Source organism: Salvelinus namaycush, chromosome 14, assembly GCF_016432855.1.
Source record: "Salvelinus namaycush isolate Seneca chromosome 14, SaNama_1.0, whole genome shotgun sequence".
Lineage (NCBI taxonomy): Eukaryota > Metazoa > Chordata > Actinopteri > Salmoniformes > Salmonidae > Salvelinus > Salvelinus namaycush.
In genome coordinates, this window is record NC_052320.1 from 13,279,618 (window position 1) to 13,293,604 (window position 13,987).

The following is a 13,987-nucleotide window of genomic DNA, read 5'->3' on the forward strand; positions in this document are numbered from 1 at the left end:
GGGGTTGCAACAATTGCGGCGGATACTTTTATAAAGTGAGGGTCCAGATTGTCTAATAATTTACTGAGGCAGAAAGTATCAGCACCTACTCATCAATGTCACTTTCACAGCCTCACAAGGAGAAAGACCTGTGTTGTTTATTATCTGAACGTTGTTCGGTGGTCTGATACAGTGGTAGTGAACAACAGTGATTCTTTCAGAGTGAGATTGACAGGGAGAGATACTGAGAATGAGAAGTAATAATAACAACTGATTATTTTTCCTCTCTGTCTCAGTTTCACTTTCTCTACTTCTCTCTTGAGTCACTTGTTGGATTGGAATGAATCTCACTGAAGGAAAAAAAATGAATTGACTTGTTCAAATGACTAATGCAGGAGTCGAGCCAGCGGCACCCTGGGAGGAATATTGAAGAAAAAGAGCCAGAGGGATCAGGAAGAGTTTAATGATAAACAAATTATTCATTTCATTTAATCAAATCTTATTTGTATTCTCACAATATTTTCCCATCTTTTTCAGCGCTATATTCTGAATGGCCTCAAAAGAAGAAAATAACCGTAACCGATTTACCTTATGGTCATAATGAATGGATAGATTGGAGCATGAACTTTTCATGGAAACATTACTATTTCAATTAACTTTAATAGAAATGACGGATACCTTGATTACTGTAGCTAATAATACTGTGGGCCTACAGCAGACAGGATGGAGCTGCATATTTATTCCACTTCTTGGACTCAACATATACTGTAATCAAACTTGGCATTATCAGTGAAGACAGGTCATAGAATAACTACAATATATGAGGGCAGTGTATACTTTCATAGACCTAGCATATTATATTTCACAAAATAAATATTTTACAGTGCCAAGATACATTTGCAAACTCTTGATTGAATTATTACTGCCCAACACAATACTTTGCCTCTGATGAAGTTTCACACTGTTTAGTGTGCATGCTGATGGAAGGGAATAAGAATAGTACTCAGGCACATATAGGACAGCTAACATCCACTGATGTTCTCAAAGGGCCTCAGCCAGCGAAGTTGATGAGTTGAACAGAGATTGCATTAATTGGATTGCTTATTCGACACATTAAGGTATATATATACAGTTGAAGTCGGAAGATTACATACACTTAGGTTGGAGTCACTAAAACTAATTTTTCAACCACTCCACAAATTTCTTGTTAACAAACTATAGTTTTGGAAAGTCGGTTAGGACATCTACTTTGTGCATGACACAAGTAATTTTTCCAACAATTGTTTACAGACAGATTATTTCACTTATAATTCATTGTATCACAATTCCAGTGGGTCAGAAGTTTACATACACTAAGTTGATTGTGCCTTTAAACAGCTTGGAAAATTCCATAAAATTATGGCTTCTGCTTCTGATAGGCTAACTGACATATTTTGAGTCAATTGGAGGTGTACCTGTGAATGTATTTCAAGGCCTACCTTCAAACTCAGTCCCTTTTCGCTTGAAATCATGGGAAAATCAAAACAAATCAGCCAAGACCTCAGAAAAAAAAATTGTAGACCTCCACAAGTCTAGTTCATCCTTGGGAGCAAATTCCAAACGCCTGAAGGCACCATGTTCATCTGTACAAACAATAGTGCGCAAGTATTAACATGATGGGACCACACAGCCGTCATACCGCTCAGGAAGGAGAAGCGTTCTGTCTCCTAGAGAAGAATGTACTTTGGTGAGAAAAGTGCAAATAATTCCCAGAACAACACCAACACCAAAGGTGAAGATGCTGGAGGAAACAGGTACAAAAGTATCTATATCCACAGTAAAACCCGTCCTATATCGACATAACCTGAAAGGCCGCTCAGCAAAGAAGAAGCCACTGCTCCAAAACCGCCATAAAAAAGCAAGACTACGGTTTGCAACTGCACATGGGGACAAGGATCATACTTTTTGGAGAAATGTCCTCTGGTCTGATGAAACAATAATATAACTGTTTGGCCATAATGACCATCGTTATGTTTGGAGGAAAAAGGGGGAGGCTTGCAAGCCGAAGAATACCATCCCAACCGTGAAGCACGGGGGTGGAGGCATCATGTTGTGGGGGTGCTTTGCTGGATGAGGAGCTGGTGCACTTCACAAAATAGATGACATCATGAGGAAAGGAAAATTATGTTGATTTATTGAAGCAACATCTCAAGACATCAGTCAGGAAGTTAAAGCTTGGTCGCAAATGGGTCTTCCAAATGGACAATGACCCCAAGCATACTTCCAAAGTTGTGGCAAAATGGCTTAAGGACAACAAAGTCAAGGTACTAGAGTCGCCATCACAAAGCCCTGACCTCAATCCTGTAGAAAACTTGTGGGCAGAACTGAAAAAGTGTGTGCGAGCAAGGAGGCCTACAAACCTGACTCAGTTACTCCAGCTCTGTCAGTAGGAATGGGCCAAAATTCACCCAACTCAATGTGGGAAGCTTGTGGAAGGCTACCCAAAACGTTTGACCCAAGTTAAACAATTTAAAGGCAATGCTACCAAATACTAATTGAGTGTATGTAAACTTCTGACCCACTGGGAATGTGATGAAAGAAATAAAAGCTGAAATAAATAATTTTCTCTACTATTGTTCTGACATTTCACATTCTTAAAATAAAGTGGTGATCCTAACTGACCTAAGACAGGGAATTTTTACAAGGATTAAATGTCAGGAATTGTGAAAAACTGAGTTTAAATGTATTTGGCTAAGGTGTATGTAAACTTCAGACTTCAACTGTATATAAGTTTCGCAGAATACCAGAGCCAAAACCACAACCAAACTTCACCAAATATGTTATTTCTTGATTTTACAGTATTCTGCTGTTGTTTCAGCAAGATTTTTTCTCCCTGACCTTCAAAAGAGAAACTTGATTCTTGTTTCTAGCCCGTATCTTTTTCTACAGTACTTCAGGGGTAGTTGTACAGTATAAAATGGTTGGTTAGAAGTGTGTCTCTTACCTCAATAGTAAGGAATCTGTTTTCCAGATAATCCATGAGCCCGGTACAAATACTGACCGTTTGTGAGGACTATGGCTAAGGAGAGGAGGAAGGAGACCATCGTTGTCATGGTGGATAGTGTGTGTGTGTGTGTGTGTGTGTGTGTGTGTGTGTGTGTGTGTGTGTGTGTGTGTGTGTGTGTGTGTGTGTGTGTGTGTGTGTGTGTGTGTGTGTGTGTGTGTGTGTGTGTGTGTGTGTGTGCATTACTTTTGACTGAGAGATAAACTGTTGTTTATGGATTTGCAGCTGGAGTACAACCAAATCCCTTTCATGTACTTTTGGGTGACTTCTCAGAGTTTATAGTAATCTGTCTTTGTCTATGTTTTAGCTCACAATCTCAATCACTTCTGCAACTTCTCTCTAAACAATATTTTGAAATGAAAATCCTGCTAAACTCTATCAAGTTCACTCAGGTCAAATGTCATGAAGCAAAACTTAACTGTGGTGTACATCATCACAGTTGTTTGGTTAGAACAGTACTAGCAGCGAATCTAATACATTTCAAAAACTTGCAAAGACAAGTGCTTCATATAAGGATCTTTATAAATCCAAGGTATTTTATCATCATATTCAACAGCAATTTTCTAAACCCTTGTTTATAACGTGCTTCTCTCTAGAGTTCCTTAAAAACAGCAGGGAGTCTAAAAATACTGTAAACATGCTCCATAAGCCAACAGGTCTCTCTCAGCCAAGTCTCTGTCAGGCAGGAAAATAAAGGCTCTAGATCAAAGGCAATCATCCTGTCCAAGACGTCAGAGCTCCCCCAACTGCCTCCCACTGCTCCTCTCTCTACTCACCCAAGACTCTGGAGTGCCCATCCTCCTCCTCTCCCCCTTTCTTCCTCTCCTTCACCCTGTCCTTCACCCTCTCCTTCACCCTCTCCCTTCCTCTCCTTCACCCTGTCCTTCACCCTCTCCTTCACCCTCTCCTTCACCTCCTCCTCTGGTCCACATCCACCTTTTTAGTCTCCTTGTGGTTGATTTCAGACCGAGTGTGAGTGTTTGTGTATAGCTGTGTGTTGGAGTGTGTGTGTTTAAGGATCTTCATAAATCCAAGATATTTTATCATCCTCATCATATTCAACAGCAATTTTCCAAACCCTTGTTTATAACGTGCTTATCTCTATAGTTCCTTAAAAAACAGCAGGGAGTCTAAAGATAAGCCTACTGCAAACCACGCTGTATTTAATCACATAGATATGTATGGAGTGGTAAGGGTATTTCAGGCCTCAATGAAGCAGGGAAGGAGGGATGGAAAGACATAGAGATGGAAGGGCAGAAATATGGAGGGATGGAGGGATAAAGAGATGCATGTGTAACATGAACAAACTTTGTGATATAGTAATTGGCTCTAGCAGGAGTGACCCCTTCTGGAAACATGGATACAACTTTGAGTGCCCCTGCATAGTATGATGTGATATATAAACATATATCACTGGAATTCTGTCTTCAATCCCTTCACAGATCCCAGGTACTGTATGCTTCGAACACCACTGAGCTACTTATTGCTCTGCTAATAACTAGATTTTAACAGGCCATGTATACAGTGCCTTGCAAAAGTATTCATCCCCCTTGGCGTTTTTCCTATTTTGTTGCATTACAACCTGTAATTTAAATGGATTTCTATTTGTATTTCATGTAATGGACATACACAAATAGTCCAAATTGGTGAAGTGAAATGGACAAAATAACTTGTTAAAAAAAAAGATATTCTTATTTTTATATATATATATATATATATATATATATATATATATATATATATATATATATAAAATACACTGCTCAAAAAAATAAAGGGAACACTTAAACAACACAATGTAACTCCAAGTCAATCACACTTCTATGAAATCAAACTGTCCACTTAGGAAGCAACACTGATTGACAATAAATTTCACATGCTGTTGTGCAAATGGAATAGACAAAAGGTGGAAATTATAGGCAATTAGCAAGACACCCCCAAAAAAGGAGTGATTCTGCAGGTGGTGACCACAGACCACTTCTCAGTTCCTATGCTTCCTGGCTGATGTTTTGGTCACTTTTGAATGCTGGTGGTGCTCTCACTCTAGTGGTAGCATGAGACGGAGTCTACAACCCACACAAGTGGCTCAGGTAGTGCAGTTCATCCAGGATGGCACATCAATGCGAGCTGTGGCAAAAAGGTTTGCTGTGTCTGTCAGCGTAGTGTCCAGAGCATGGAGGCGCTACCAGGAGACAGGCCAGTACATCAGGAGACGTGGAGGAGGCCGTAGGAGGGCAACAACCCAGCAGCAGGACCGCTACCTCCGCCTTTGTGCAAGGAGGTGCACTGCCAGCGCCCTGCAAAATGACCTCCAGCAGGCCACAAATGTGCATGTGTCTGCTCAAACGGTCAGAAACAGACTCCATGAGGGTGGTATGAGGGCCCGACGTCCACAGGTGGGGGTTGTGCTTACAGCCCAACACCGTGCAGGACGTTTGGCATTTGCCAGAGAACACCAAGATTGGCAAATTCGCCACTGGCGCCCTGTGCTCTTCACAGATGAAAGCAGGTTCACACTGAGCACATGAGCACATGTGACAGACGTGACAGAGTCTGGAGACGCCGTGGAGAACGTTCTGCTGCCTGCAACATCCTCCAGCATGACCGGTTTGGGGATGGGTCAGTCATGGTGTGGGGTGGCATTTCTTTGTGGGGCCGCACAGCCCTCCATGTGCTCGCCAGAGGTAGCCTGACTGCCATTAGGTACCGAGATGAGATCCTCAGACCCCTTGTGAGACCATATGCTGACACATGCACATTTGTGGCCTGCTGGAGGTCATTTTGCAGGGCTCTGGCAGTGCACCTCCTTGCACAAAGGCGGAGGTAGCGGTCCTGCTGCTGGGTTGTTGCCCTCCTACGGCCTCCTCCACGTCTCCTGATGTACTGGCCTGTCTCCTGGTAGCGCCTCCATGCTCTGGACACTACGCTGACAGACACAGCAAACCTTTTTGCCACAGCTCGCATTGATGTGCCATCCTGGATGAACTGCACTACCTGAGCCACTTGTGTGGGTTGTAGACTCCGTCTCATGCTACCACTAGAGTGAGAGCACCGCCAGCATTCAAAAGTGACCAAAACATCAGCCAGGAAGCATAGGAACTGAGAAGTGGTCTGTGGTCACCACCTGCAGAATCACTCCTTTTTTGGGGGTGTCTTGCTAATTGCCTATAATTTCCACCTTTTGTCTATTCCATTTGCACAACAGCATGTGAAATTTATTGTCAATCAGTGTTGCTTCCTAAGTGGACAGTTTGATTTCACAGAAGTGTGATTGACTTGGAGTTACATTGTGTTGTTTAAGTGTTCCCTTTATTTTTTTGAGCAGTGTATATATATAAAAATATGTATTCACCCCTTTGCTATGAAGTCCCTAAATAAGATCTGGTGCAACCAATTACCTTCAGAAGTCACATAATTACTTAAATAAAGTCCACCTTTGTGCAATCTAAGTGTCAACTGATCTGTCACATGATCTCAGTATATATACACCTGTTCTGAAAGGCCCCACAGTCTGCAGCGGCACCATGAAGACCAAGGAGCTCTCCAAACAGGTCAGGGACAAAGTTGTGGAACAGTACAGATTAGGGTTGAGTAATAAAAAAATATCTGAAACTTTGAACATCCCACGGAGAACCATTAAATCCATTATTAAAAAATGGAAAGAATATGGCACCACAACAAACCTGCCAAGAGAGGACCACCCACCAAAACTCACAAACCAGGCAAGGAGGGCATTAATCAGAGAAGCAACAAAGAGACCAAAGATAACCCTGAAGGAGCTGCAAAGCTCCACAGCGGAGATTGGAGTATCTGTCCATAGGACCACTTTAAGCCGTACACTCCACAGAGCTAGGCTTTACGAAAGAGGGGCCAGATAAAAAGCCATTGCATAAAGAAAAAAATAAACAAACACGTTTTGATGTTCATCAAAAGGCATGTGGGAAACTCCCCAAACATATGGAAGAAGGTACTCTGGTCAGATGAGACTAAAATTGAACTTTTTGGCTATCAAGGAAAACGCTATGTCTGGCGCAACCCCAACACCTTCCATCTCCCTGAGAACGCCATCCCCACAGTGAAGCATGGTGGTGGCAGCATCATGCTGTGGGGATGTTTTTCATCGGCAGGGACTGGGAAACTGGTCAGAATTGAAGGAATGATGGATGGCGCTAAATACAGGGAAATTCTTGAGGGAAACCTGTTTTAGTCTTCCAGAGATTTGAGACTGGGACGGAGGTTCACCTTCCAGCAGGACAATGACCCTAAGCATACTGCTAAGGCAACACTCGAGTGGTTTAAGGGGAAACAATTAAATTTCTAAAAGCCCAGACCTCAATCCAATTGAGAATCTGTGGTATGACTTAAAGATTGCTGTACACCAGTGGAACCCATCCAAGTTGAAGGAGCTGGAGCAGTTTTGCATTGGTCCGACAAAATTAAGGCAGTTACACCATTTTAAAAACATTACAATATAGTCGTGGCCAAACGTTTTGAGAATGACACAAAAATACATTTTCACAAAGTCTGCTGCCTCAGTTTGTATGATGGCAATTTGCATATACTCCAGAATGTTATGAAGAGTGATCAGATGAATTGCAATTAATTGCCATGCAAATGAACTGAATCCCCAAAAAACATTTCCACTGCATTTCAGCCCTGCCACAAAAGCACCAGCTGACATCATGTCAGTGATTCTCTCGTTAACACAGGTGTGACTGTTGATGAGGACACGGCTGGAGATCACTCTGTCATGCTGATTGAGTTCGAATAACAGACTGGAAGCTTCAAAAGGAGGGTGGTGCTTGGAATCATTGTTCTTCCTCTGTCAAACATGGTTACCTGCCGTCATCATTGCTTTGCACAAAAAGGGCTTCACAGGCAAGGATATTGCTGCCAGTAAGATTGTACCTAAATCAACCATTTATCGGATCATCAAGAACTTCAAGGAGAGCGGTTCAATTGTTGTGAAAAAGGCTTCAGGGCGCCCAAGAAAGTCCAGCAAGCGCCAGGACAATCTCCTAAAGTTGATTCAGCTGCTGGATCGGGGCACCACCAGTACAGAGCTTGCTCAGAAATGGCAGCAGGCAGGTGTGAGTGCATCTGCACACACAGTGGGGCGAAGACTTTTGGAAGATGGCCTGGTGTCAAGAAGGGCAGCAAAGAAGCCACTTCTCTCCAGGAAAAACATCAGGGACAGACTGATATTCTGCAAAAGGTACAGGGATTGGATTGCTGAGGACTGGGGTAAAGTCATTTTCTCTGATGAATCCCCTTTCCGATTGTTTGGGGCATCCGGAAAAAAGCTTGTCCGGAGACGACAAGGTGAGTGCTACTATCAGTCCTGTGTCATGCCAACAGTAAAGCATCCTGAGACCATTCATGTGTGGGGTTGCTTCTCAGCCAAGGGAGTGGGCTCACTCACAATTTTGCCTAAGAACACAGCCATGAAAAAAGAATGGTACCAACACATCCTCCGAGAGCAAATTCTCCCAACCATCCAGGAACAGTTTGGTGACGAACATTGCCCTTTCCAGCATGATGGAGCACCTTGCCATAAGGCAACAGTGATAACTAAGTGGTTCGGGGAACAAAACATCGATATTTTGGGTCCATGGCCAGGAAACTCTCCAGACCTTAATCCCATTGAAAACTTGTGGTCAATCCTCAAGAGGCAGGTGGACAAACAAAACCCCACAAATTCTGACAAACTCCAAGCATTGATTATGCAAGAATGGGCTGCCATCAGTCAGGATGTAGCCCAGAAGTTAATTGACAGCATGCCAGGGCGGATTACAGAGGTCTTGAAAAAGAAGGGTCCCGTGTGGCTCAGTTGGTAGAGCATGGCGCTTGCAACGCCAGGGTTGTGGGTTCAATTCCCACGGGGGGACCAGGGTTCAATTCCCACGGGGGGACCAGGATGAATATGTATGAACTTTCCAATTTGTAAGTCGCTCTGGATAAGAGCGTCTGCTAAATGACGTAAATGTAACACTGTAAATATTGACTCTTTGCATCAACTTCATGTAATTGTCAAGAAAAGCCTTTGACACTTGTGAAATTCTTGTAATTATACTTCAGTATTCCATAGTAACATCTGACAAAAATATCTAAAGACACTGAAGAAGCAAACTTTGTGAACATTTATATTTGTGTCATTCTCAAAACTTTTGGCCACAACTGTACATTCTTTACAGAATTCACAACACACTAAGTGTGTGCCCTCAAGCTCATACTCCACGACCACATATCTACAACACAGAATCCATGTGTAGGTGTGTGTATAGTGCGTATGCTATCATGTGTCTGTATGCATGTGTCTGTGCCTATGTTTGCGTTACTTTACAGTCCCCGCTGTTCCATAAGGTGTATTTTTACCTGCTTTTTAAATCTGATTCTACTGCTGGCATCAGTTACCTGATGTGGAATAGAGTTCTATGTAGTCATGGCTCTATGTAGTACTGTGAGCTTCTCATAGTTTGTTCTGGACTTCAGGACTGTGAAGAGACCTCTGGTGGCATATCTAGTGGGGTATGCATGGGTGTCCGAGCTGTGTGCTAGTATTTTAAACAGACAGCTTGGTACCTTCAGCCCGTCAACACCGCTTAGGCCGCCAATTGAGACTCGCTTGTGGGCGTGCTGGCAGTGTACATGGGCCGTGGCAGCATATAGCGGCACATTCGATTGTGCTTCAAGAATTCAGCATAGCACGTTTGTGTGAAGGTCTGGTTATGAAATGGGTAAATAGTGTAATCCATTCTCCATTTCATGAATTTATTAACGGATAAAAAGTCATTGAAGCTTTTTAAAATGGTTAATTAAAACAGTGTTTAAAACCAGAACATTTATTTAATTCTTTATTTGAATATAATAGGCAAAAAAAAATAAAAGACAATATTATTGACACCTTGACACCGAATGAAATGTCTTCCCGCTAATATTTAGATTTTTGGAGAGAGAGTATTTCACTATAAATAGTGATTTCATCCTCATATCTGTATTTCCATCATGATTTGCGAGGAAACTCTTGGCTATTGCCACGATCTGTCAACGTTGGAACCTGTGGCGACGGCGCTCCATGTGGGTTTACCCCTCCTGATGTCCCGCAGTCGGTATGGAGAGTACCATCATCTGGCACAGGAGCTGCGGTTTGAAGATGTGATGTTCCAGGGCTATTTCAGGCTTGATAAAGCCCAGTTCGATCACCTGCTGTCATCGAACATCGAACAGGATAGGACCTTGCACTGCAAGGGAAGACACAACATTTTGGCGAGCTATTTGCCCAGCTGAACGTCTCGCCATTTGTCAAAGATAAATATTGTCTAGCAATTTTAGAATCCTGACATGTTATTATCGATCGATAAATATATCATGAGTGAGTCAATAGCATCTATGAATAGGTCAGAACAATAACAAATAACATTGTAACACAAAATGTTTCATAGGCTACACTAGAAAATATTCTTTATGGGATTAATTTACATTAAATGTGTATTGACTACATCTTTGAGGTTACTGATGCTACTGTTGTGTTATGGTATTTATATATTCATTTGTGATGCTATCCTTCATATGACCCTGTTGTCACATGCTACACATCCACATGTGTGTGCACATGCATCTATCTATCCAATGTTATCATGATTTGTAGAGATATTATACTTAAGTCATCCACAATTACCTGTTGATGTAAAAGTCTAATAATGACATTATCTTCCATATTCCTATAGATACCTTGCAACTGGAGATTCGTTCAAAACCATAGCCTACAGTTACCGTGTAGGGCACTGCACGGTTGGGTTGATCATCAAGAGTGTGACCAGGGCCATCTGTGACTGTCTCGTGGGGGAATTCATGCCTGTCCCAACGAAGGACGACTGGAGGGCCATCGCTGCTGGCTTTGAAGAATGGGGGAACTTTCCTCATTGTCTGGGATCAGTGGATGGCAAGCATGTGGTCCTGCAAGCCCCCCCAAACTCTGGCTCCCTGTTCTACAACTACAAGGGGACATTCCCCATTGTCCTCTTGGCAGTTGTGGATGCCAATTACCTCTTCCGGTTAGTGGATGTCGGCAGCTACGGGAGGACGAGTGACGGAGGCACTCTGGCCAACTCTGCCTTTGGTCAAGCCCTGGAAGATTCCTGGAGCAGAGCACCGGGGACCCCAGCCCCATGTCTTTGTGGGAGATGAAGCCTTTCTTCTCCGGAGAAACCTCATGTGGCCCTTCCCTGGAGCAAACATCCCCAGAAGGATCAGGGTCTTCAACTACCACCTCTCCCAAGCCAGGCTGACCGTTGAGTGCACCTTCGGCATTCTTGCGTCCCAGTGGCGGATGTACCGGCGAGTCATCGGGGTCCACCCTGGTAACGCAGAGGCATGTGTGAAGGCTACCTGTGTCCTCCATAACTTAATGAGGATGGACACGAGGACCAGGAAGGGACCAGCAGCTCACCGCCACATGCCAGAGGAGAGATCTGCTGCTGTTGAGGATGTTGCCAGAATGGGGACCAACAACGCTGCCCGGGAGACCATCCGTGTGCGGGACACCTTCACCTCCTACTTTTGCGGGGAGGGTGCTGCTCCCTGGCAACACCTTGTGCCATAGACTACACTATGCACAAACAAAGGCTCTTTTAAGACCACCCACATTGCAATAAATTTGTATTTTTCCATTTACTTAGCTATGTCAACTGCAGTTATTCAATTCCCAGTTTCTCTACCTTTGATATCTACTTATCAGTGAGGGTGCTGTTCAGGTAAGGGTGATGTCTGCACAACACCAAAACAGGCTCTTTTAATAACCTGTTTGGGATAGGGGGCAGCATTTTCACGTTCGGATGAAAAGCGTGCCCAGAGTAAACTGCCTGCTACTCAGGCCCAGAAGCTAATATATGCATATTATTAGTAGATGTGGATAGAAAACACTCTGAAGTTTCTAAAACGGTTTGAATGATGTCTGTGAGTATAACAGAACTCATAATGCAGGCGAAAACCTGAGAAAAATCCAACCAGGAAGTGGGAAATCTGAGGTTTGTAGTTTTTCAAGTCATTGCCTTATGAATATACAGTGTCTATGGGGTCATATTGCACTTCCTAGGGCTTCCACTAGATGTCAACAGTCTTTAAAACCTTGTTTCAGGCGTCTACTATGAAGGGGGAGCGAATAAGAGCTTTTTGACTAAGGGGTCTGGCAGAATGCCATGAGCTAAGTCAGGTGCGCGGCCGTGAGAGCGAGCTCTGTTCCTTTTCATTTCTAAAGACAAAGGAATTGTCCAGTTGAAACATTATTGGAGATTTATGATAAAAACATCCTAAAGATTGATTCTATACATCGTTTGACATGTTTCTACGAACTGTTATAGAACTTTTTTGACTTTTCGTCTGGACTTTCATCTGGACTTGTCCGCGCCTTGTAAATTTCGATTGGTGAACTAAACGTGCTAACAAAAAGGAGGTATTTGGACATAAATATGAACTTTATCGAACAAAACAAACATTTATTGTGGAACTGGGATTCCTGGGAGTGCATTCTGATGAAGATCATCAAAGGTAAGTGAATATTTATAATGCTATTTCTGACTTTTACTGACTCCACAACATGCGGGTATCTGAATGGCTTGTTTTTTGTGGCTTAGCGCTGTACTCAGATTATTGCATGGTGTGCTTTTTCCGTAAAGATTTTTTTAAATCTGGCACAGCGGTTGCATTAAGGAGGAGTATATCTTTAATTCTATACATAACACTTGTATCTTTTATCAAAGTTTATGATGAGTATTTCTGTAAATTGATGTGGCTCTCTGCAAATTCGCCGGATGTTTTCGAGGCACAACATTACTGAACATACTGCGCCAATGTAAACTGAAATTTTTGAATATAAATATGAACTTTACAAAACATACATGTATTGTGTAACATTAAGTCCTATGAGTGCCATCTGATGAAGATCATCAAAGGTTAGTGATTAATTTTATATCTATTTCTGCTTTTTGTGACTCCTCTCTTTGGCTGGAAAATGGCTGTATGTTTTTCTGTGACTAGGCGCTGACCTAACATAATCGAATGGTGTGCTTTCTCTGTAAAGCATTTTTGAAAACGGACACGGTGGCTAGATTAACAAGAAGTTAAGCTTTAATTTGGTGTTTTGCACTTGTGAATGTATGAAAGTTAAATATTTCAAAAAAATATTTTTGAATTTCGCGCTCTGCCATTTCAGCGGATGTTGGCTAGGGGTTCCGCTAGCGGAACATATGTAATATGATAATATGATACCTTCATTCAATAAACCTTTTCACATTCTCTACTGGAATTGGTCCACATTATCTTCTGGTTAAAATTAAGTCTCATTTGATGAAATACTACAACTATCCCGTACAGTATTTACATGATGCATAGGAAGTGCAATGACATTTATTTTAAATTCTGGGCCTATATATTTGAGTTAGAAATCAATCACTACTTCAATCATGTGATTTAGTCTACTGCACAGTTTTACAATGTGTAACCATTGATGTCCCAGGACCAGGATTGGTAAACACTGTTGAAGTGTATAATTGTAATACATATTGTACATGCAGACACAGCATCATTCAAAGACTGGAGTTTGATACTCCTGTTATTGGATATGACTGCAAAATTATGTTTTACAGACATTCATACTTGAACAACAGCTTTATTTTCCAAGGCATAATAACTTACAACATTAACGACAAACACACACGCTAGTGATGTGCAGTTCGCAAAAGACTCTTGACTGACTTGATAGTCATGATTAATTTTTCTGAGTGACTTCTTACTTTGAGTCATTTGTTTGACCTGGATCTAGTGACAACGTGCAGCAACAGCTTGCAAAAACGAGTGGTAAACGAGTGGTAATATAACTTTGTGGATATTCAACTTTGAGGCAGGATGATGTGAATTGAACTTGAGATCAATACCATGAACACTGACAGTGAGCTCAGTACAAAAATG